Raw genomic sequence first — 27,563 nt, 5'->3', positions numbered from 1 at the left:
GCTTTGAAGTTTCTCATATTTACAGTTTATTTTAGCCGTCTTTTCAGAGATAAATACAGTGATAATTCTTTAAATCAGAAACTGTAGGCAAAAGTTAGGTAAAAACTGCACTTTACTGGAGTTTGTAACAATTTGTTATTTTATATTTAATGTATCTTAATATAAATAAATTCATGTAATTTATACCTTCTCTCGATTTCTACGCTGTTCTGCCTGTTGTTTGATCACATCCGTTCTGACTGTTTACAAGTTATACGTCTGATTGGGTTACACGTGGAAGGCTACAAATTACAAATTTTGTTCGTATCTCTGTCACTATTTTGCACAGTTTATGTCTGAACTTCATGAGGCATGAACTTACGCAAAGGGTAAAGTAAAGGTGTATATAGGTAAGATTATATGTGTATAACAATAGTAATCTAAGGATTATAACATACCGCACCAGAACATTTGGTCTCACAATAAAAATGATGAATTCACACAATTCTCAAGCTGGAATTATTTTATTCGGTTCTCAGTTGCTCCTTTATCTTGCTTTACGATTTTGGTATCATTCACTCTAGTAGCTAGACCTCAGATACTCAAAATCGAAGCCAAGCCAGTTTGTTGAGATAACACTGTGTTACGGGTTACGAATAAACAGTTGTATACATCTTACCTCATTGTCTGTTATGTACCTTTGTTGTCTACGTTAAAGTTTAAATTCTTGTCCAAAATCCCTGAACTTGCTATAATAAGAATGGTTTTAGCTACCAGTTAAAGTTTGCACAGACTAATTAAAAAGTAACATTTTTGGTACGACAACAAAAGTATTAGTTATTATAGAGTTTATATGAAACATGTTTATATTTTATTGGGCTCTATAGGACTTTTTAAAATTGAATTGAACTTTTTGAAGTCACATAAGACTTATATTGAAGAGAAGAAATCAGTGATAGAAACAAGAACTAGATCTGAGAATGTAACATGGTCCATGGAAGCACTTCCCTTGTAGACCAAATGTTTTTACCAGTTATTGTTCTTGGGAACTGGTAGATTATGTGCACCTCATTGGACAATCATAAACCGAAATGAAATAGTTATGTGCAATCCTTTACTTCCTGGAACACTGAAAGTTACTTTATGAAGTAATTGTGTGCAATCCTTTACTTCCTGGAACACTGAAAGTTACTTTATGAAGTAATTGTGTGCAATCCTTTACTTCCTGGAACACTGAAAGTTACTTTATGAAGTAATTGTGTGCAATCCTTTATTCCTGGAACACTAAAAGTTACTTTATGAAGTAATTGTGTGCAATCCTTTACTTCCTGGAACACTGAGTTACTTTATGAAGTAATTATGTGCAATCATTTACTTTCTGGAACACTAAAAGTTACTTTATGAAGTAATTATGTGCAATCATTTACTTCCTGGAACACTGAAAGTTACTTTATGAAGTAATTGTGTGCAATCCTTTACTTCCTGGAACACTGAGTTACTTTATGAAGTAATTATGTGCAATCCTTTATTCCTGGAACACTAAAGTTACTTTATGAAGTAATTGTGTGCAATCCTTTACTTCCTGGAACACTGAGTTACTTTATGAAGTAATTATGTGCAATCATTTACTTTCTGGAACACTAAAAGTTACTTTATGAAGTATTTGTGTGCAATCCTTTATTCCTGAAACACTAAAAGTTACTTTATGAAGTAATTGTGTGCAATCCTTTACTTCCTGGAACACTGAAAGTTACTTTATGAAGTAATTGTGTGCAATCCTTTACTTCCTGGAACACTGAAAGTTACTTTATGAAGTAATTGTGTGCAATCCTTTATTCCTGGAACACTAAAAGTTACTTTATGAAGTAATTGTGTGCAATCCTTTACTTCCTGGAACACTGAGATACTTTATGAAGTAATTATGTGCAATCATTTACTTTCTGGAACACTAAAAGTTACTTTATGAAGTAATTATGTGCAATCATTTACTTCCTGGAACACTGAAAGTTACTTTATGAAGTAATTGTGTGCAATCCTTTACTTCCTGGAACACTGAAAGTTACTTTATGAAGTAATGTGCAATCCTTTACTTCCTGTAACATTGAAAGTTACTTTATGAAGTATTTGTGCGCAATCCTTTACTTCTTGGAACACTGAAAGTTACTTTATGAAGTAATTGTGTGCAATCCTTTATTCCTGGAAGACTGAAAGTTACTTTATGAAGTAATTGTGTGCAATCCTTTACTTCCTGGAACACTGAAAGCTACTTTATGAAGTAATTATGTGCAATCCTTTACTTCCTGGAACACTGAAAGTTACTTTATGAAGTAGTTGTGTGCAATCCTTTACTTCCTGGAACACTGAAAGTTACTTTATGAAGTAATTGTGTGCAATCTTTTACTTCTTGGAACACTGAAAGTTACTTTATGAAGTAATTGTGTGCAATCCTTTACTTCCTGGAACACTGAAAGTTACTTTATGAAGTAATTGTGTGCAATCCTTTACTTCCTGGAACACTGAGTTATTTTATGAAGTAATTGTGTGCAATCCTTTACTTCCTGGAACACTGAGTTACTTTATGAAGTAATTATGTGCAATCCTTTACTTCCTGGAACACTGAACGTTACTTTATGAAGTGATGTGCAATCCTTTACTTCCCGGAACACTGTAAGCTACTTTATGAAGTAATTGTGTGCAATCATTTACTTCCTGGAACACTGAAAGTTACTTTATGAAGTAATTGTGTGCAATCCTTCACTTCTTGGAACTCTGAAAGTTACTTTATGAAGTAGTTGTGTGCAATCCTTTACTTCTTGGAACACTGAAAGTTACTTTATGAAGTAATTGTGTGCAATCCTTTACTTCCTGGAACACTGAATGTTACTTTATGAAGTAATGTGCAATCCTTTACTTCCTGGAACACTGAAAGCTACTTTATGAAGTAATTATGTGCAATCCTTTACTTCCTGGAACACTGAACGTTACTTTATGAAGTAATGTGCAATCCTTTACTTCCCGGAACACTGTAAGCTACTTTATGAAGTAATTGTGTGCAATCATTTACTTCCTGGAACACTGAAAGTTACTTTATGAAGTAATTGTGTGCAATCCTTCACTTCTTGGAACTCTGAAAGTTACTTTATGAAGTAGTTGTGTGCAATCCTTTACTTCTTGGAACACTGAAAGTTACTTTATGAAGTAATTGTGTGCAATCCTTTACTTCCTGGAACACTGAATGTTACTTTATGAAGTAATGTGCAATCCTTTACTTCCTGGAACACTGAAAGCTACTTTATGAAGTAATTGTGTGCAATCCTTTACTTCCTGGAACACTGAGTTATTTTATGAAGTAATTGTGTGCAATCCTTTACTTCCTGGAACACTGAAAGTTACTTTATGAAGTAATTGTGTGCAATCCTTTATTCCTGGAACACTAAAAGTTACTTTATGAAGTAATTGTGTGCAATCCTTTACTTCCTGGAACACTGAGTTACTTTATGAAGTAATTATGTGCAATCATTTACTTTCTGGAACACTAAAAGTTACTTTATGAAGTAATTATGTGCAATCATTTACTTCCTGGAACACTGAAAGTTACTTTATGAAGTAATTGTGTGCAATCCTTTACTTCCTGGAACACTGAGTTACTTTATGAAGTAATTATGTGCAATCCTTTATTCCTGGAACACTAAAAGTTAATTTATGAAGTAATTGTGTGCAATCCTTTACTTCCTGGAACACTGAGTTACTTTATGAAGTAATTATGTGCAATCCTTTATTCCTGGAACGCTAAAAGTTACTTTATGAAGTAATTGTGTGCAATCCTTTACTTCCTGGAACACTGAGTTACTTTATGAAGTAATTATGTGCAATCATTTACTTTCTGGAACACTAAAAGTTACTTTATGAAGTATTTGTGTGCAATCCTTTATTCCTGGAACACTAAAAGTTACTTTATGAAGTAATTGTGTGCAATCCTTTACTTCCTGGAACACTGAAAGTTACTTTATGAAGTAATTGTGTGCAATCCTTTACTTCCTGGAACACTGAAAGTTACTTTATGAAGTAATTGTGTGCAATCCTTTATTCCTGGAACACTAAAGTTACTTTATGAAGTAATTGTGTGCAATCCTTTACTTCCTGGAACACTGAGATACTTTATGAAGTAATTATGTGCAATCATTTACTTTCTGGAACACTAAAAGGTTACTTTATGAAGTAATTATGTGCAATCATTACTTCCTGGAACACTGAAAGTTACTTTATGAAGTAATTGTGTGCAATCCTTTACTTCCTGGAACACTGAAAGTTACTTTATGAAGTAATGTGCAATCCTTTACTTCCTGTAACATTGAAAGTTACTTTATGAAGTATTTGTGTGCAATCCTTTACTTCTTGGAACACTGAAAGTTACTTTATGAAGTAATTGTGTGCAATCCTTTATTCCTGGAAGACTGAAAGTTACTTTATGAAGTAATTGTGTGCAATCCTTTACTTCCTGGAACACTGAAAGCTACTTTATGAAGTAATTGTGTGCAATCCTTTACTCCTGGAACACTGAAAGTTACTTTATGAAGTAATTGTGTGCAATCCTTTACTTCCTGGAACACTGAGTTATTTTATGAAGTAATTGTGTGCAATCCTTTACTTCCTGGAACACTGAGTTACTTTATGAAGTAATTATGTGCAATCCTTTACTTCCTGGAACACTGAAAGTTACTTTATGAAGTAGTTGTGTGCAATCCTTTACTTCCTGGAACACTGAAAGTTACTTTATGAAGTAATTGTGTGCAATCTTTTACTCTTGAACTCTGAAAGTTACTTTATGAAGTAGTTGTGTGCAATCCTTTACTTCTTGGAACACTGAAAGTTACTTTATGAAGTAATTGTGTGCAATCCTTTACTTCCTGGAACATGGAAAGCTACTTTATGAAGTAATTGTGTGCAATCCTTTACTTCCTGGAACACTGAAAGTTACTTTATGAAGTAATTGTGTGCAATCCTTTACTTCCTGGAACACTGAGTTATTTTATGAAGTAATTGTGTGCAATCCTTTACTTCCTGGAACACTGAAAGTTACTTTATGAAGTAATTGTGTGCAATCCTTTACTTCCTGGAACACTGAAAGTTACTTTATGAAGTAATTGTGTGCAATCCTTCACTTCTTGGAACTCTGAAAGTTACTTTATGAAGTAGTTGTGTGCAATCCCTTACTTCTTGGAACACTGAAAGTTACTTTATGAAGTAATTGTGTGCAATCCTTTACTTCCTGGAACACTGAATGTTACTTTATGAAGTAATGTGCAATCCTTTACTTCCTGGAACACTGAAAGCTACTTTATGAAGTAATTGTGTGCAATCCTTTACTTCCTGGAACACTGAGTTATTTTATGAAGTAATTGTGTGCAATCCTTTACTTCCTGGAACACTGAAAGTTACTTTATGAAGTAATTGTGTGCAATCATTTACTTCTTAGAACACTGAAAGTTACTTTATGAAGTAATTGTGTGCAATCCTTTACTTCCTGGAACACTGAAAGTTACTTTATGATATAATTATGTGCAATCCTTTACTTCCTGGAACACTGAAAGTTACTTTATGAAGTAATTGTGTGCAATCCTTTACTTCCTGGAACTCTGAAAGTTACTTTATGAAGTAATTGTGTGCAATCCTTTACTTCCTGGAACACTGAAAGTTACTTTATGAAGTAATTGTGTGCAATCCTTTACTTCTTGGAACACTGAAAGTTACTTTATGAAGTAATTCTGTGCAATCCTTTACTTCCTGGAACACGGAAAGCTACTTTATGAAGTAATTGTGTGCAATCCTTTACTTCCTGGAACACTGAAAGTTACTTTATGAAGTAATTGTGTGCAATCCTTTACTTCCTGGAACACTGAGTTATTTTATGAAGTAATTGTGTGCAATCCTTTACTTCCTGGAACACTGAGTTACTTTATGAAGTAATTATGTGCAATCCTTTACTTCCTGGAACACTGAAAGTTACTTTATGAAGTAGTTATGTGCAATCCTTTACTTCCTGGAACACTGAAAGTTACTTTATGAAGTAATTGTGTGCAATCCTTTACTTCCTGGAACACTGAACGTTACTTTATGAAGTAATGTGCAATCCTTTACTTCCCGGAACACTGTAAGCTACTTTATGAAGTAATTGTGTGCAATCCTTTACTTCCTGGAACACTGAGTTATTTTATGAAGTAATTGTGTGCAATCCTTTGCATCCTGGAACACTGAAAGTTACTTTATGAAGTAATTGTGTGAAATCCTTTACTTCTTGGAACACTGAAAGTTACTTTACGAAGTAATTGTGTGCAATCCTTTACTTCCTGGAACACTGAAAGTTACTTTATGAAGTAATTGTGTGCAATCCTTTACTTCCTGGAACACGGAAAGCTACTTTATGAAGTAATTGTGTGCAATCCTTTACTTCCTGGAACACTGAAAGTTACTTTATGAAGTAATTGTGTGCAATCCTTTACTTCCTAGAACACTGAAAGTTACTTTATGAAGTAATTATGTGCAATCCTTTACTTCCTGGAACACTGAAAGTTACTTTATGAAGTAGTTGTGTGCAATCCTTTACTTCCTGGAACACTGAAAGTTACTTTATGAAGTAATTGTGTGCAATCTTTACTTCTTGGAACACTGAAAGTTACTTTATGAAGTAATTGTGTGCAATCCTTTACTTCCTGGAACACTGAAAGTTACTTTATGAAGTAATTGTGTGCAATCCTTTACTTCCTGGAACACTGAGTTATTTTATGAAGTAATTGTGTGCAATCCTTTACTTCCTGGAACACTGAGTTACTTTATGAAGTAATTATGTGCAATCCTTTACTTCCTGGAACACTGAACGTTACTTTATGAAGTAATGTGCAATCCTTTACTTCCGAACACTGTAAGCTTACTTTATGAAGTAATTGTGTGCAATCATTTACTTCCTGGAACACTGAAAGTTACTTTATGAAGTAATTGTGTGCAATCCTTCACTTCTTGGAACTCTGAAAGTTACTTTATGAAGTAGTTGTGTGCAATCCTTTACTTCTTGGAACACTGAAAGTTACTTTATGAAGTAATTGTGTGCAATCCTTTACTTCCTGGAACACTGAATGTTACTTTATGAAGTAATGTGCAATCCTTTACTTCCTGGAACACTGAAAGCTACTTTATGAAGTAATTGTGTGCAATCCTTTACTTCCTGGAACACTGAGTTATTTTATGAAGTAATTGTGTGCAATCCTTTACTTCCTGGAACACTGAAAGTTACTTTATGAAGTAATTGTGTGCAATCATTTACTTCTTAGAACACTGAAAGTTACTTTATGAAGTAATTGTGTGCAATCTTTTACTTCCTGGAACACTGAAAGTTACTTTATGATATAATTATGTGCAATCATTTACTTCCTGGAACACTGAAAGTTACTTTATGAAGTAATTGTGTGCAATCCTTTACTTCCTGGAACACTGAGTTACTTTATGAAGTAATTATGTGCAATCCTTTATTCCTGGAACACTAAAAGTTAATTTATGAAGTAATTGTGTGCAATCCTTTACTTCCTGGAACACTGAGTTACTTTATGAAGTAATTATGTGCAATCCTTTATTCCTGGAACGCTAAAAGTTACTTTATGAAGTAATTGTGTGCAATCCTTTACTTCCTGGAACACTGAGTTACTTTATGAAGTAATTATGTGCAATCATTTACTTTCTGGAACACTAAAAGTTACTTTATGAAGTATTTGTGTGCAATCCTTTATTCCTGGAACACTAAAAGTTACTTTATGAAGTAATTGTGTGCAATCCTTTACTTCCTGGAACACTGAAAGTTACTTTATGAAGTAATTGTGTGCAATCCTTTACTTCCTGGAACACTGAAAGTTACTTTATGAAGTAATTGTGTGCAATCCTTTATTCCTGGAACACTAAAAGTTACTTTATGAAGTAATTGTGTGCAATCCTTTACTTCCTGGAACACTGAGATACTTTATGAAGTAATTATGTGCAATCATTTACTTTCTGGAACACTAAAAGTTACTTTATGAAGTAATTATGTGCAATCATTACTTCCTGGAACACTGAAAGTTACTTTATGAAGTAATTGTGTGCAATCCTTTACTTCCTGGAACACTGAAAGTTACTTTATGAAGTAATGTGCAATCCTTTACTCCTGTAACATTGAAAGTTACTTTATGAAGTATTTGTGTGCAATCCTTTACTTCTTGGAACACTGAAAGTTACTTTATGAAGTAATTGTGTGCAATCCTTTATTCCTGGAAGACTGAAAGTTACTTTATGAAGTAATTGTGTGCAATCCTTTACTTCCTGGAACACTGAAAGCTACTTTATGAAGTAATTGTGTGCAATCCTTTACTTCCTGGAACACTGAAAGTTACTTTATGAAGTAATTGTGTGCAATCCTTTACTTCCTGGAACACTGAGTTATTTTATGAAGTAATTGTGTGCAATCCTTTACTTCCTGGAACACTGAGTTACTTTATGAAGTAATTATGTGCAATCCTTTACTTCCTGGAACACTGAAAGTTACTTTATGAAGTAGTTGTGTGCAATCCTTTACTTCCTGGAACACTGAAAGTTACTTTATGAAGTAATTGTGTGCAATCTTTTACTTCTTGGAACTCTGAAAGTTACTTTATGAAGTAGTTGCGTGCAATCCTTTACTTCTTGGAACACTGAAAGTTACTTTATGAAGTAATTGTGTGCAATCCTTTACTTCCTGGAACATGGAAAGCTACTTTATGAAGTAATTGTGTGCAATCCTTTACTTCCTGGAACACTGAAAGTTACTTTATGAAGTAATTGTGTGCAATCCTTTACTTCCTGGAACACTGAGTTATTTTATGAAGTAATTGTGTGCAATCCTTTACTTCCTGGAACACTGAAAGTTACTTTATGAAGTAATTGTGTGCAATCCTTTACTTCCTGGAACACTGAAAGTTACTTTATGAAGTAATTGTGTGCAATCCTTCACTTCTTGGAACTCTGAAAGTTACTTTATGAAGTAGTTGTGTGCAATCCCTTACTTCTTGGAACACTGAAAGTTACTTTATGAAGTAATTGTGTGCAATCCTTTACTTCCTGGAACACTGAATGTTACTTTATGAAGTAATGTGCAATCCTTTACTCCTGGAACACTGAAAGCTACTTTATGAAGTAATTGTGTGCAATCCTTTACTTCCTGGAACACTGAGTTATTTTATGAAGTAATTGTGTGCAATCCTTTACTTCCTGGAACACTGAAAGTTACTTTATGAAGTAATTGTGTGCAATCATTTACTTCTTAGAACACTGAAAGTTACTTTATGAAGTAATTGTGTGCAATCCTTTACTTCCTGGAACACTGAAAGTTACTTTATGATATAATTATGTGCAATCCTTTACTTCCTGGAACACTGAAAGTTACTTTATGAAGTAATTGTGTGCAATCCTTTACTTCCTGAACTCTGAAAGTTACTTTATGAAGTAATTGTGTGCAATCCTTTACTTCCTGGAACACTGAAAGTTACTTTATGAAGTAATTGTGTGCAATCCTTTACTTCTTGGAACACTGAAAGTTACTTTATGAAGTAATTCTGTGCAATCCTTTACTTCCTGGAACACGGAAAGCTACTTTATGAAGTAATTGTGTGCAATCCTTTACTTCCTGGAACACTGAAAGTTACTTTATGAAGTAATTGTGTGCAATCCTTTACTTCCTGGAACACTGAGTTATTTTATGAAGTAATTGTGTGCAATCCTTTACTTCCTGGAACACTGAGTTACTTTATGAAGTAATTATGTGCAATCCTTTACTTCCTGGAACACTGAAAGTTACTTTATGAAGTAGTTATGTGCAATCCTTTACTTCCTGGAACACTGAAAGTTACTTTATGAAGTAATTGTGTGCAATCCTTTACTTCCTGGAACACTGAACGTTACTTTATGAAGTAATGTGCAATCCTTTACTTCCGAACACTGTAAGCTACTTTATGAAGTAATTGTGTGCAATCCTTTACTTCCTGGAACACTGAGTTATTTTATGAAGTAATTGTGTGCAATCCTTTGCATCCTGGAACACTGAAAGTTACTTTATGAAGTAATTGTGTGAAATCCTTTACTTCTTGGAACACTGAAAGTTACTTTATGAGTAATTGTGTGCAATCCTTTACTTCCTGGAACACTGAAAGTTACTTTATGAAGTAATTGTGTGCAATCCTTTACTCCTGGAACACGGAAAGCTTACTTTATGAAGTAATTGTGTGCAATCCTTTACTTCCTGGAACACTGAAAGTTACTTTATGAAGTAATTGTGTGCAATCCTTTACTTCCTAGAACACTGAAAGTTACTTTATGAAGTAATTATGTGCAATCCTTTACTTCCTGGAACACTGAAAGTTACTTTATGAAGTAGTTGTGTGCAATCCTTTACTTCCTGGAACACTGAAAGTTACTTTATGAAGTAATTGTGTGCAATCTTTTACTTCTTGGAACACTGAAAGTTACTTTATGAAGTAATTGTGTGCAATCCTTTACTTCCTGGAACACTGAAAGTTACTTTATGAAGTAATTGTGTGCAATCCTTTACTTCCTGGAACACTGAGTTATTTTATGAAGTAATTGTGTGCAATCCTTTACTTCCTGGAACACTGAGTTACTTTATGAAGTAATTATGTGCAATCCTTTACTTCCTGGAACACTGAACGTTACTTTATGAAGTAATGTGCAATCCTTTACTTCCCGGAACACTGTAAGCTACTTTATGAAGTAATTGTGTGCAATCATTTACTTCCTGGAACACTGAAAGTTACTTTATGAAGTAATTGTGTGCAATCCTTCACTTCTTGGAACTCTGAAAGTTACTTTATGAAGTAGTTGTGTGCAATCCTTTACTTCTTGGAACACTGAAAGTTACTTTATGAAGTAATTGTGTGCAATCCTTTACTTCCTGGAACACTGAATGTTACTTTATGAAGTAATGTGCAATCCTTTACTTCCTGGAACACTGAAAGCTACTTTATGAAGTAATGTGTGCAATCCTTTACTCCTGGAACACTGAGTTATTTTATGAAGTAATTGTGTGCAATCCTTTACTTCCTGGAACACTGAAAGTTACTTTATGAAGTAATTGTGTGCAATCATTTACTTCTTAGAACACTGAAAGTTACTTTATGAAGTAATTGTGTGCAATCTTTTACTTCCTGGAACACTGAAAGTTACTTTATGATATAATTATGTGCAATCATTTACTTCCTGGAACACTGAAAGTTACTTTATGAAGTAATTGTGTGCAATCCTTTACTTCCTGGAACTCTGAAAGTTACTTTATGAAGTAATTGTGTGCAATCCTTTACTTCTTGGAACACTGAAAGTTACTTTATGAAGTAATTGTGTGCAATCCTTTACTTCCTGGAACACTGAACGTTACTTTATGAAGTAATGTGCAATCCTTTACTTCCCGGAACACTGAAAGCTACTTTATGAAGTAATTGTGTGCAATCCTTTACTTCCTGGAACACTGAGTTATTTTATGAAGTAATTGTGTACAATCCTTTACTTCCTGGAACACTGAAAGTTACTTTATGAAGTAATTGTGTAAAATCCTTTACTTCTTGGAACACTGAAAGTTACTTTACGAAGTAATTGTGTACAATCCTTTACTTCCTGGAACACTGAAAGTTAATTTATGAAGTAATTGTGTGCAATCCTTTACTTCCTGGAACACGGAAAGCTACTTTATGAAGTAATTGTGTGCAATCCTTTACTTCTTGGAACACTGAGTTATTTTATGAAGTAATTGTGTGCAATCCTTTACTTCCTGGAACACTGAAAGTTACTTTATGAAGTAATTATGTGCAATCATTTACTTCCTGGAACACTGAAAGTTACTTTATGAAGTAATTGTGTGCAATCCTTCACTTCTTGGAACTCTGAAAGTTACTTTATGAAGTAGTTGTGTGCAATCCTTTACTTCTTGGAACACTGAAAGTTACTTTATGAAGTAATTGTGTGCAATCATTTACTTCTTAGAACACTGAAAGTTACTTTATGAAGTAATTGTGTGCAATCCTTTACTTCCTGGAACACTGAAAGTTACTTTATGATATAATTATGTGCAATCCTTTACTTCCTGGAACTCTGAAAGTTACTTTATGAAGTAATTGTGTGCAATCCTTTACTTCCTGGAACACTGAGTTACTCTATGAAGTAATTGTGTGCAATCCTTTACTTCCTGGAACAATGAGTTACTTCATGAAGTAATTGTGTGCAATCCTTTACTTCCTGGAACACTGAAAGTTACTTTATGAAGTAATTGTGTGCAATCCTTTACTTCCTGGAACACTGAAAAATATATCACTTAATTTACTAAAAGGATATGACTGAAATTAATATGATTACTAGCTCTCGTAGTCCAAATCTAATAGTCTTATGATATTTATACAGTCTAGTGTTGTCTGATACAGCCTAATGCAACAAAGATGTTTTTCCTAGGCTAAGTGTCTTCAATATCTTGAGTAATCCAAGTTTGCGTTTTTACCCTTTAGATTATGGGAACAGTTTAATGACTAATTATTATGTTTTGTTACAATTAATGATAAATATCTGTAAATAAAAGACTGCATTAGTTTCAAACTAAAATGAGAGGCAAGGTAAGATAAAGAGGCTGGAATAGGTAAGTGGGTGGGTACTAATGGAATACTATTGATGTGGGAGGTCTTCAACATGCTATGGCTCCAACCAGTGACTTGTGACCAAAAGTAATTAAAAAATGACAAGATGCACATGATGGATGCAGTCTGATGTACATTATCAAAATGACAAGATACACATGACAGATAAAGCTTGATATACATCATCAAAATGACAAGATATACGTGATAGATGAAGTCCGATAAACATCATCAAAGTGCTGTCATGCAGAGCAGGTGGTATTTTACTGCAAAAGCAAGCCCAGGGAATGGCAGAGCAGTTTAATGCTGAAGTTGAGATTAGCCAATCTATCATTTGACATCTTGGAGTATTTTGATGAAGTATGACTCAGTGTCTGGGACAGAAATGTCAATGAGTTACACCATAAATTCAGCTTAGTAAAGAACAGAATAATCTGCAGAGATGGTTTAAAAGCTCAAAAGCAAGTCCTCATGAAAACTTGACCATTTATGTGGATGATTTATGAATATTGAATGGGGAAGCATTCAGAAGCATGTTCATTGAAAGTTGTGAGAGGTATACATCGATTCAGAAGCATGTTCATTGAAAGTTGTGATGAGGTACACATCGATTCAGAAGCATGTTCATTGAAAGTTGTGATGAGGTACACATCAATTCAGAAGCATGTTCATTGAAAGTTGTGATGAGGTACACATTGATTAGTTCATAAAGAGTTTATTGAGAACACCCATATGATATGATATAGGACCAAGACACATCCCATCTATGTATAATTAAATAGGACTTTTAAGAGCCTGATGGAATTCCAGTGAAATGACTGTAATGGAAGAGGTGTTTCATCTATGTATATGATACACTCAACTGCAAATGAGAAGTGGAGAATGGTACTGAATGTATGAACGATGCAGGCTTGAAACTTGACGAATGCATCCTTATGAGAAAGCAATAGTTTCTTAGTCACATAGTCGGTAGAGAGGAGTGTCCAATGATCTTACATAGATTGTGACCCATAAACAAAGACTCAGAAGCTTCCTGGGTTTCAAATTGTATTGCCAATAGTGTGAAGCCATATATGGTTGTATGTTGAATAATAAAGCTGCTTTTGTTTATGCTTACAAACATTTGTACCAACACTTCTAGTTTCACCTATAACCTTTTTACAGAATGTGTGTATTGTGTAAGTTTCTTGTTTTGTCTTCAGGTGTTTTTATCATATCTTCTTTTCTTAGTCTTATTTTATTTTAGTCTTCAAGGAATACATTTTTCTTCCTCTAAGATAGCAAATTGTAATGAAATACTGGGAAATGACACTATCTGAAAATAGCAAAGATATTTCTAATACCATATTTAACTGTTGTCAAGTGTCATATCGTATAGACTTAAAGAAAAAGATGAAAAAACAACAAATAACCTGTTTATAATGGCATCATAAGATATCTAGATAAAACAGGTTCTACGTTTGTTCTGGTTAACAAAAGATCTATGAAAGGAAGTTTGTTATCTTTTCTTGTTCATCGTTAGATTTGATAGTGGATGAAGGTGGTCCGTGTTGTTGAAGAAGTGGTCCATGCTGTTGAAGAAGTTTCCAAAATGGATGAAGGTGGTCCGTGTTGTTGAAGATGTTTCCAAAATCCCTTCTTTGGTTTGGTTCCAAAGAAATGATATATGATAAACAACTGAACCATGAGAAAGATTAATGGTTTGTACTTATGAAATGAAATGATTCAATTTCAAAATATTTCATATATATATATATATATATATATGTTGCATAGTATTGAAGAAACTGGGTTTCCCTTGACTATTCGGTATTTTTTTGCATACAGTATTCACGAAGACAGGTAGATACATTATTTTCACATGATTTTGATAACAGAGATAAAGATGTCAATAGAAACAGGTAATTGTATGATAAGTTCAGGTAATCTTCTTCTAAATACGTCTTATTAAGTAGTAAAAACATCAATTAATATTTCTCTTTACATAGGTCAGTATTTTGTTTGTAAAGACTTTTAAATGCATAACGGTCAGATTGTTTGAACAATTGGGAGGGATGCTCAGCTAATTATTAAATAAAGGTTATGTGACAGACCTTACATTAAAATTAGAGACAGAATATGGGCAACGTCCTTTTTGTGTTTTGGAAAGAAAAAAATATACATCAAAAAGCAGCAACAGATTTTCAGACCTTTAGAATGTGTTGGTAACAAGCAGGAGTTGTGATCTGTTAAAATCAGAGTCCCTCTTTGACCTTTAGAATGTGTGAGTAACAAGCAGGAGTTGTGATCTGTTAAAATCAGAGTCCTTCTTTGACCTTTAGAATGTGTGAGTAACAAGCAGGAGTTGTGATCTGTTAAAATCAGAGTCCTTCTTTGACCTTTAGAATGTGTGGGTAACAAGCAGGAGTTGTGATCTGTTAAAATCAGAGTCCTTCTTTGTTAGAGGATTCAATCTTAATTTTTCAGTGAAAATACCCATCCTTAATAAGTTCTAGTTTTCTTTCATAAACAGTTTTGTCTGAAATAACAATTTGTTTCATTTTATGTGACTTTTTGAATATAGTATCTTTGTTCAATTTTAATTTCTTTATTGCTTCAGAAAAAGTAGTGAAAAATAGTGAAAGTAAATGGTCATTACAACATGATGCACTAGTTAATCAACTAGTTGTGATCTTAATATCATATAAGCTATCATACTGTTATATAAGTTCTGTTCATAGTTAGTTACATCTATGGGTTTTTATTAACATGTCCTTAATACATGAGTTAATAAATTGAAATAATAAAAATTGAAAGAACATTTTTGTCAAATTTATTAGTTTTTACTTCCAGTCAGAAGATGACTTCCCCAGAAATGAAACTGTGTTTCGGCTGTGCATTATGGAAAATACACTTTTGCTTTTTATTAATGAGAGAGCCAGTACAGGTTGAAAACAATATATGTATCACAAGTTAAAAAATTAACTTATGTGATTTACCATTTTTCATTTCAATAATTAGTCTACATACATCCTGGTACGTTTTAACACTTGACAAGTTAATATCATTATTTGAACAAGGTGCGTCACATTTTAACAGTTTTCTACTTATCATATTCTCCCATCAGTTACTTTACATAATTTGTAGGCTCTCCATTTTCTATATACTGTTTTCAATCAGACTGTATAATTAGCCCTATTTCTTCAATTACATTGTTTGAAAAGTAATGAAAATCTATTAGCTTCAATCACTGGTCTGGCTCACACAGACCCACACTTATTTGGTTTCAGTGCTTCTGCTAATGGGGTCGACACTGTCATATATCATATATATTTGTATCATGAAGTAAGTTACTTGTCTCTCTCTCTCAATGGTGAAATGTTAGTTAACTTCCACAAGAAACTGGAACACACATTATTTATAATACAGAATGGTTTTAAGTTGTTTTTATTCCCTACATTTCAGTTTTAGTGTACATATATATCATATTATGCAATTTCTTGACAAATATTGTTTTTTTCAAGACCCTCTATATTTGTAATTATATATTCCAAGAATTGGCATGCCTATACTTATTTCTCACGTGGTCAAATACCATTGTAGATTCGATCTACAAGCAAGAGACTTTCTTCATAAAATATTATAATCTTCTAGCTAGGACCAAACCCTCTGTTTACCATGTAGAACCGTAAGGTAATATGATTTTAATCACTTGTTGACACTTGTACTTATCATGTCTTTTTAGCTTGAGTAATTGTATTTAAAGTTATTCAATTATACAGTCTGTGTTTCATTTCTACTCGTATGATATTGTATCTTTCTTTATATAGGTCTTGTCTACCCCAATAATAAGTTGGGCATGCATCCACAGTTGGTATCTGTTAAAATTGTAGGTTTATTTCAATATTTGATTCTAATGATAATTGTCAAACATGTTCTAATGACCTATATTGAAGATTTATATATTTTGGTAGTTTATATGTTTACAATATCATTTTTCTCTTTTTCCAGATTTTCCCAGGACCCAAATGTTCATCCAATATAGGTGAAGCAGAGATAAAATATTTTCTTTTTGCTAACAGAATATATATTGATATTTTGAATTATACGTTTTTGAAAGGTGGATCTTTCTTTCTTCTTCAGGGGAAAACTGAATTGCTTGGGCTTTAGGGTTTTTATTTATTTCTATCAAGACTTCTTGAACCTAAGTGTTTTTCTAACATTATTAATTGAATTTCACATTTTCAGATTTATTAGTTTTTACATATTTATTTATTATATTTTCATTATTTTACAGACATCTAGTAAGTATCGACATTGTGATATCTTTATTTGGCATGACACATGTCAACTTCATATAATATCACGTTTAATACTAGGCTCAACTGGTAAAACTCGCTTTCTTAACAATGTGTTATCAAATTACTGTAATATTATTTACCCCACTCCAAAAAAAAAAAAAAAAACGTTCTACAGTTCCATAACGAATTTGAACAGTAGTGTACTAGCTTAATGTACACCATTCCTAACATCTATTTTGTTGAAGGTTTTCCTGAACTTTTTGTAATAATTTACCACCTAAAAATCCTATATTTCTATAATTGAAGATATTATATATGAAAATGAAGAAAATAAACGAGTGTTCCAACTTGTTAAACATCGAAGTCACCAGTTGAACTTAACCTGTTTTATAAATTTTATCAGAGTAGAGAAATGCTAACATTAGTTTAATTTCTAAAATAAATAATTTTATTTCAGAATGTGAAAGACAAGTCTTAGCCTAATGTTTTGGTGAGACATATTTCTGACACACGTCAAATATTTTGAATAAGATACGACTAAGCAACTACTTAAATATCTAATTATCGATATGATATATACAAACTCATAACCAATTACGCTTGAAATCAGGTTTATTTCCAGGATATGAGACTGTATTGTATGTACCCAAGTGATATATATCCATGCACTGTGATGACCTCGGCCATGATGGATTTTGAATGATTTTATCTAAAGAACCAGTATTCAAATGTTTTTTTCAGTGAAATATAGATGTGTTTTTCTTTAATGAAGCGTTTTGAAGCAATTTATCTGATACACAGACTACAGACAATGTAACTGGATGACTAGAAATATTCACAGTATTCCTTTGGAAGATGGAACTATCGAGTATATCTAATTTTGGAATGTGGTTAGTTTTAAGACAGATCTTTACAGTTACGTTTACCAAAGTAAGAAAATCGAACTAGTGAGAAGTCTCCTGTTATACTTTGGAGTCAGTTACTTGTCCCAGAGTTAATGAACTTCATAAATTAACGATACAATGTCCAATTCGTAATAATGAAACAATGTACGATTGTACTGTCTAAAATTTTAATGTTATATTTAAATGTTATAAATAATTTTATAAAGATATGCGTAAATAAGTTAATTTATATGTTATTCATACGCCCTCTTTTGTTATTTGTTCATTACGACACATAGAATTAAATAATACCACAATTTGTTTTAAGCTGTAGGGAAGTAGTATGTCAAAGTCAAAGTTTAAGCAGCGCGATAGGGACAGTTAATTTAATTACTGATTTCAAACACGATATATTTTATATAGTTTCTAAAATAAAGAAACTTTGGAGAATGCCCCTCATGTTTCATTTAAGGTGATTTATTCTATGTAACTAATAACACACGAAAACAAGTATATACTACGAGTATTATATTTAACTGTCAGTATTTTATAATCTAAGATGTTTTCGTAAATAGTATATATCTTAAAGTTTTGTTCATAACGTTTCAGTCTGATTGTTAAATATGTGTTTTTACTTACATATATTAATGATATTACATCAGATTGTGATGAAACATGAGTTTTTTTATATCAAAAGTAAATGGAATTTGATAGAAACTGATGTTTATGAACCATAATTTATCATAAAAGGCTTAGCTAAACATGTATAAAACAGTGGTTTATAAATGAAGAAGTTTTGCAAATTGTATTCTGAAGTATTTAAACAAATGTTTCAGTATTTGTGATACTTAAGTTTAAGATATACTAAAGATAGCGTAGGATGAGAAGTGAGTTTCATATTAAAAAGTTACTGAACTTTGATTTGTAACTGATAATTTTTATATATCCCTAAAGTGTAAATGAAAGATAATTCATGTATAAATCATGTTACAAAAACAATTTTAAAATCCACAAGAAATATGTTATGAAATACTTGAAGAATAATCACTTGATTTATAACTAAAAGTCCTATTATTATTATGATTGTAAACCCTATTTTGTGAACACGTTTGCTGACACTACTTGAGAACAGCTAACAAGTACATAATATGTAATTAAACATCATACATTTTGATGATGTTTATATAGTCTGAATAAATACCATAAATAACAATTCAATTGATTTTTCATTTTGAAAAGTTATTCTAAACTAATAAAATAATCTGTTTTTCGGGAACAATATATAATATAATAATTATAATTGTTATATAATATAATAATTATAATTGTATGCTAACTCGTCAAATATTGATAATATTATTTGTTTTGTATCACTACGTAATGAATTATGTTTACTGACTTATAAGTCTTAGTGACAAATAAAAAGTTTATATAATATTAAAATTATGTAGTTATTATTTTTAATATTAAATATAGTGTACATATACAGACAGTGACAATCGAATGCTTTCTGTTATCTGTTTTAGCTAATACTAAAGGTCAAAATAAATTCTAAACTTGCCGTCCTACCCAGTATATTTTCGAAAACCAAATCAGGCGGTAACGTTGGATATCAAACATCGCGGACTATGACCAAAATGAATGTTTATTCACCTCTCTTAAAGGTGGTTGAAGCGTGGACAACAATGTTCAGGTTGTATGTATGTGATTTCCTAATAGTGTCTTAGCATTAAACAGTCTCAAAGTTTTATGTAATTTAGTATGTTAAATAATAGTAAAGTTAAATAGTAAGTCATTAATTTATTATATTCACTTGTAGCAATATAAAGGACGATAAAACTAAACTAAAATTAATAAAACTGTCTCATTAATATAATATGTACGTTTTGCTAGTGAAAACGAAACAGTAAGTGTCCTACAAAAGTTTCAAAGACTCTATGAAAAGTTTAGAAATACGTTCCATATTTTCACAAAATTTGAGTCGATGGACTCAGAAGATAGCCTGATGTGGGTTTACTATAAGAAAACAACAACACATGCATACGTGTGTATGCAAAGAAGTTTAGAGGTTTGTTTCTAGTGAACTGTGTATAACAGCGTGCATTATACGACTTTTTTCGTCTTCACGGGAATATTCTATAGAAAATTGATGGACAAAAATTAAGTCATTTATTTATCACAATGTATATGTTTTAAGATTCTCCCTAACATTAAGAGAAGCGTTAACCTATAAAACGTGTTTTGTTTAATAAACTAGAAATTAATGGGCTGTCTCGCGTGGGAGAGAAATATTGACATTAATATAGAAAACTACTTTCTACTAAATTAAATTTTGTTTTACATTGCAAAGATGACAGGTATGGGTGGTAAAAACTTTAATGAATGTAAATTACAAGAACAACGTTTGACCTTCTTGGGCCATATTTATTTTGTTGTTTTTTTCTAATTTCGCACAAAGCTACTCGAGGGCTATCTGTGCTAGCCGTCTCTAATTTAGCAGTGTAAGATTAGAGGGAAGGCAGCTAGTCATCACCACCCACCGCCAACTCTTTTACCAACGAATAGTGGGATTGACCGTCACATTATAACGCCCCCACGCCTGTTGAAAGGGCGAGCATGTTTAGTGCAAACGGGATTCGAACCCGCGACCCTCAGAATACGAGTCGAACGCCTTAACCCACCTGGCCATGCCGGGCCTATATTTATGTTAAAGTTTGAAACTCTCTCTTCCTGGATTATATCTTAAGGACGAGTGTGAACTGGAACGAGGTTGTAGGAGGCGTAACACTTAAATGATTAATTATTATAAATATAAAGGAATACATTCGAAACTCTGCTTACACATTTGTTTATCAACATTTATAGGTTGGTTTTTCTACGGTTAATTGTGTTTATTTGATTTGCATTGTTCAGAAACGTAGGAAGATGTGTTTACTTTTCTTATAATTTAATCTAGTTTCTATATAAGCCATTTGGTGAGCATAGTTTTTCGATTGTGTTTATTTGGTTTTAATATGTTGAATTTTTGTTTGTTTCATGTGCTGAGTCTTGTTTGTTTGTTTTAGAATTTCGCACAAAGCTACTCGAGGGATATCTGTGCTAGCCGTCCCTAGTTTAGCAGTGTAAGACTAGAGGGAAGGCATCTAGTCATCACCACCCACCGCCAACTCTTGGGCTACTCTTTACCAACGAATAGTGGGATTGACCGTAACTTTATACACCCCACGGCTGGGAGGGCGAGCATGTTTAGCGCGACGCGGGCGCGAACCCGCGACCCTCGGATTACGAGTCGCACGCCTTACGCGCTTGGCCATGCCAGACCCTATGCTGAGTCCCAGGGAATGTATAGTTCAGTGTGGGTGATTTCTTTCTACGAATTTCTGTGTTGAATTTTGTGATCTCGAGTTTGAGAAATGTTATTTTAGTTTTTTCCTAGTCATAGATAAACTTAATATTGGGGTGTACGGAGTTAACGTGATTGAAAAACTGTGTATATTCCTGTAGATGTAAGTCCAGCCATCGTATCTTCAACATATCTGTACCAGTATAGTGGTGGGTGTAAGGCTGAATTGATTTCTTAAGATTCAATCTGTGTCATAAAAATGTTGGCTTGAATTGTCCTTACTTAGATCAGTTATTTATATGTAGTTTTGTTTTTTAAACATTAAGCTAATTTTTTTGTGGTAATGAATTCCAGAATAGCTACTAATTATTTGCTGTCTTAATGAGTTGGAGTCTTAAAGTTATCGTAGAGGCTTCGGTAGTTCAGTGAAAACTGAGATTACATCAAAACTGGTCACTAAGGGTGTATGGTTTAGTTGATCTAGAACAGATTCAAAGTTAAAAAGAGTCTTTTAAAAAATCAAACCCACTGATGCGACACAGGTAGAAAATACCCATGCTATGTATTTACCAAAGTTTGTAGTTTAAATAATTTAAAGGTCAACATTACGAGTCATAGTGGACTATCAGGTTTGTGTATGTTGTATAGTTGTGGTCTAAGTAGGCCTATCGGTTTTCTGAGGTTGCAGTAGCATTTTCTCTAATTGTTTTCCACGTTTTCTCTATTTGTGAGGATTGGTTTGAATGTATTTGCATCTTACGTTGTTGTTTATTTTCATTATTACAATACCATTGCCGTTATCTTGTTTCAGAATTTTGAAGTTGTCTTGTTTTCGGTTGTTTATAGAATTAATATTTTTGTGTGTAAATTTTTTTTTAGCTTTCTCTTCTGTGACATTGTTTATACTTTTGTGTGAGAATTATTTGAAAAAGTTATTTTAAATAATGTTTTGGGGTATATTTCATGGAAATGGATGTTTTCAGTTTTATCTGGAAAGATAATAAGTTACTTATTGATGGTGTTGATGTTGTCTTCTTTCTAATGGCTGTTTCATTTTCTTGGAACTTAGTTATTGTGTCCTTTTACAATTCAGATCAGTTGGTCCATTCATTAAGGTTAACTTCTGTGTTAAAATCTAATGCTGAATTGTGATATGTGTCATAATTTCACTTGTTGAAACAATTAATGCTACCAGTATTTGTTTACTTAAAGAGAAATGCATTTTGTACTATTACATGTAAATAATATTACAGTAAAGAGAACTGTTATAAAAACCATACATCTCATCAGTTCTAGTGATATAAACAGTTACAACTAGTTGATGTTCTAAGTTATTATGTCAGAAAACCTGAAAAAAATAAAGTGAATTTAAGTACAGAAAGTCTCATGTTTTAGAATAGAGTTGCTGTGATTAGATTGACCAACAATGAACATATAAGAGAGTATAATAATTTGTTAGTAAAATTAGACATAGAAATGTGATTATATGTGTGGGTTGATAATGAAAGAACGTATGTAAACTATAAAGTCAAACTGTACTACAATATAATTAGCAAAACGTGTTATACATTTAGTTTCCCTAGAATATATCAAACATAATTTTTTTTAATCATTCATAAAAACCAAACTGTATGTATATGCCATCTCTCATTATTTATGTTTTTGAATGTTTTACTTAAGTCTCATGATGTTCCTAATCAAGTCGGGAACATGAAACTTACGATAAATCTAAACATTTTCATCAACACTGAATCCACACTTTCTAAAACCTTGTTTGTGTTTAGCATTGAACAATAAGTTTTAAACAGTGCTTACAATAAAAGCAAATTTCTTAAACGTTCATAGAGCTGGACAACAAATGTTTTAGTTCCTATTAGGCCTAAAGCTCTATTTTCTGATGAATGTTTTATATTATGAATTTTTTAACCCTCCTAAAACAGACTGTTACCACAAACTTTGGTTATGTAAGTGTATAACAATACAAACTGGTTATACGTAATAAACAAATAATAAAAGAGGCCTTTAACACAAGCATGCTTACAATAATAGGTTGGTTTACTACTACAAGTCAAACTTCATACAAACTTTGTAACACTGTTTACAAAAAATATTATATTTGTTTTAAAATATAACACAGTTTAGGGACATAAATGGACTTACTGGTCCATCTCAGCTGTTCCATCTTCTAAACTAAAATAAAACTCAAACAAATAAATAACTATCTTAAAGCCAGCCTTTATCATTCATACACTTATTTTGCATGTGTTAATTCTGATAGTGTAACTTGTTTTTAAGGTTTGATTGTGTTGTAGTCACCACAGTTTAGATCTGTTGTTTTAACATAACTTATAACATGAAGTTTAGTGACAACATGGGACATACTAGCCCATCTCAGCTGTTCCATTCTCCAAACTAAACTAACTTTTTTTTAATCTTAAAGCCAGCCTTTATCATTCATACACTTATAAAACTTTTTCTTAAACTCAGTTAAATTTACTGTCTCTACAACATCTGCACACAACCCACTCCAAAGGCCAACCACCTTGTTAGAAAAATGAAACTGTCTTAACTAATGATTTATCCTATCCTGACAAAATCTATACTTGTGTCCTCTCATTGTACTGTTGTCACTGTTAAATATAAAAACAGATGAGGTATCAACACTGTCATTTCCCTTTACAATCTTGACCCTTAAACAGCAGTTATCATCAGCTGATGATTCTGCCTACATTACTGCTGTCTAATGGTTAAACACCTCATCCAGATCTAACTCTTCTTTCTTCAAGAGTTTCAGATATCTTAAACTGTTCTTGGATCTATCTTAGTAGCTTTCCCCTAACCCCTTTCCAACAGTTTAATGTCCTTGCTAAATAAGGTAAGTAGCCAAGACTGAACACAATATTCCAAATGTGACAAAAACTATGACCTGTAAAACAAAAATTATCATATGTTTTTATACTTGTACCCAGTATTTCTGTTGATACATCCTACCACTAGCAACAGCACATTACTTGGATGGCTTTAGAGACTGATCAACTATTACACCAAGATCCTTGTCTTTCATGACACACGTCAAGATTTTTTCTATACAAATTTATACTCATAATTCAAATTATGATGGCCCACATGTATTATCTTCCATTTATTAGAAGTAAAACCTGTCTGTCATTTATTTGTCCAACTCACTAAATGATCTAAACTTTTGTAAATCAAAAGCATCCTCTTTACAGCTAACAACACCCATTACCATCTGTAAAGACAGGTGCTAGTATTTTCCCACATGAATCACCTGTTTTACTTTTTTTTTAAACTATCACGATCCAAAACAAATTTTGATTCTTTGTATTTGTGCTTGTTTAATCAAATATTTAACACTTTAATTAGTTTCTCACAAGAAATGGTTCTGATGAATTATTATGAACATTCAACAAATTACATGTTCAGTTCTTTTTTAACATTTTAATATGTAGTAACATCTAGTTTATTTTCTATTATATGAAAGAAGTAATAAGAATTATTCAGAAGAAGTTGATGGATATAGTTGAAGTGACACCTGAAATAAAAAAAAACTAAGTAATTCACGACAATCTGATTACTATCAGCAAACTGAAATTACATCATATCAACTGGCAAACAATGCCAGTGTTACTTGTTGGCCATTGGCTAAACACCACACATTGCAAGCTCTGTTTCTATTTCTTTTATCTTTAGATTTGGAAACATAAAAAGTAATCCAAACAATTAAAACAACACTCTAACTCTACGCTTTTATACTAAACAACTGACAAGCAAGTTTGGATGCTTTGTCAACTATACACAAAATATATACCACGGTTTAAAGGCAACATCATTGAGATTCCTAATTAAATTAATCCCTTTTAAATATACAGAAACTTAGTTCGATAAATACACCGGCAGCACTTGAACATTTCATTAAATATAAATTACATAAAAGAATCTTTTGAAATATCAACTGAAATGAGTAAACATGAATGTTATTATATAAATTACTCTATGATATCATCAGTGTATATATGTATAATTACTTTATACAATAGCAAATCCGGTGATGCAGCTGTGAAAGATTAATGTTGTGCTATTAGCTAGATCATTAAGCATGGAAACATTTTAAAACAGTACAGCATCAGAAGAACAACTTTCACACACATATACACTTAATATTTTGAAATATATATAACTTTAAAAAAACACTGAAGTTCAGGAAAGGAGGTATGATCAGAAAAACTTCATGAGTGACTGTGCATGAAAACCTGGACTAGTGATACACATTTTGATTAAAATACAGACATTCTGTTACAACCATGTTGATTAAAATACAGACATTCTGTTACAACCACTAACTGATTTATTATAAACATAAATGTCAGAGTAATTGGTCTTTTAAACATGTTTATTTTCACTGCGTCATTTCTCTCTGATAAGACAAACAGAACTCTAAAAATTTCACAATATGATTAGTGTATTCCTCCTTGTGCTTTTCTAGATGTCGGACGTGGTTTTGAATCTTCCCATAACACAGAGGATATTTCAACTCCGTGTTTCTTCCGAACTGGATGAAGTCTTCAATCGCCTTATTAGGCACAACTCATCAGCTTTTGAGAACAGGAACAACTGTGGATGCTTCACCTGGCCTCACTGATAAGGTTATCCCCCACACACCATTATACTGATGTGGATCTTTATCAAGAAACTTTTGACCCAACCAAACTAACAAGGTAGACGAATACAAGTACATAAACAATGTCTGAAAGAATGTTAGAAGGTACCTATAAAAACTGTTTCCTTGTGTCACAGAAATAATGTTTTTTGCAATTCCAAAGAAAGATAATTTGGCCGAGCACTATCATAAATACACCCCTGGACCTACAACAGAAAAATAATGTAAACAGTATAGGTTCAGGTACTCTATTAATAGTTTACACATTCATCACATCATAAATACACCCCTGGACCTACAACAGAAAAAATAATGCAAACAGTATAGCTTCAGGTACTCTATTAATAGTTTACACATTCATAACACCTACCCCTGGACCTACAACAGAAAAATAATGTAAACAGTATAGCTTCAGGTACTCTATTAATAGTTTACACATTCATAACTACATCCCTGGACCTACAACATAACAGAAAAATGTAAAAAACATATAGTTTCAGATACACTATTAATAGTTTACACATTCATCACATCATAAATACACCCCTGGACCTACAACAGAAAAAATAATGTAAACAGTATAGCTTCAGGTACTCTATTAATAGTTTACACATTCATAACTACACCCCTGGACCTACAACAGAAAAATAATGTAAACAGTATAGTTTCAGATACACTATTAATAGTTTACACATTCATCACATCATAACTACACCCCTGGACCTACAACAGAAAAACTAATATAAACAGTATAGCTTCAGGTACTCTATTAATGGTTTACACATTCATCACATCATTCATACACCCCTGGACCTACAACAGAAAATAATGTAAACAGTATAGTTTCAGGTACACTATTAATAGTTTACACATTCATCACATCATAACTACACCCCTGGACCTACAACTGAAAAAATAATGTATACAGTATAGTTTCAGATACACTATTAATAGTTTACACATTCATCACATCATAACTACACCCCTGGACCTACAACCGAAAAATAATGTAAACAGTATAGTTTCAGATACACTATTAATAGTTTACACATTCATCACATCATAACCACACCCTGGACCTAGAACAGAAAAATAATGTAAACAGTATAGCTTCAGGTACTCTATTAATAGTTTACACATTCATAACAACCCCCTGGACCTACAACAGAAAATATGTAAACAGTATAGTTTCAGATACATTATTAATAGTTTACACATTCATCACATCATAACTACACCCCTGGACCTACAACCAAAAAATAATGTAAACAGTATAGTTTCAGATACACTATTAATAGTTTACACATTCATCACATCATAACTACACCCTGGACCTACAACAGAAAAAAGTAATGTAAACAGTATAGCTTCAGGTACTCTATTAATAGTTTACACATTCATACTTCTACACCCCTGGACCTACAACAGAAAAATAATGTAAACAGTATAGTTTCAGATACATTATTAATAGTTTACATTCATTCATCATCATCATAACTACAACCCTGGACCTACAAAACCGAAAAATAATGTAAAGAGTATAGTTTCAGGTACACTATTAATAGTTTACACATTCATCACACATCATAACTACACCCTGGACCTACAACCTAAAAATATAATGTAAACAGTATAGTTTCAGATACACTATTAATAGTTTACACATTCATCACATCATAACTACACCCCTGGACCTACAACAGAAAAATAATT

The 27,563-nt window shown here is 32.4% G+C and overlaps 2 long non-coding RNA genes across 2 annotated transcripts in view; one reads left to right on the top strand and one right to left on the bottom strand.

Annotated features, from left to right (window-relative positions):
- Window positions 1-24,854, bottom strand: part of LOC143248506 (uncharacterized) — a 167,629-nt gene extending 142,775 nt beyond the window's left edge. The window contains exon 1 of the long non-coding RNA XR_013027028.1: window positions 23,407-24,854. This is a non-coding gene — a long non-coding RNA (uncharacterized LOC143248506). The remainder of the gene's footprint in view (window positions 1-23,406) is intronic.
- On the top strand, window positions 227-17,701 carry LOC143248507 (uncharacterized). The gene is made up of 3 exons (XR_013027029.1): window positions 227-389; window positions 14,188-14,365; window positions 16,656-17,701. It is a non-coding gene; the product is annotated as an uncharacterized LOC143248507 (long non-coding RNA).
- Window positions 24,855-27,563: the final 2,709 nt, after the last annotated feature.

This window comes from Tachypleus tridentatus, chromosome 4 (genome assembly GCF_004210375.1).
Source record: "Tachypleus tridentatus isolate NWPU-2018 chromosome 4, ASM421037v1, whole genome shotgun sequence".
Lineage (NCBI taxonomy): Eukaryota > Metazoa > Arthropoda > Merostomata > Xiphosura > Limulidae > Tachypleus > Tachypleus tridentatus.
The sequence above is the reverse complement of the archived record's forward strand: the minus strand, read 5'-3'. Positions and strand labels throughout refer to the sequence as shown.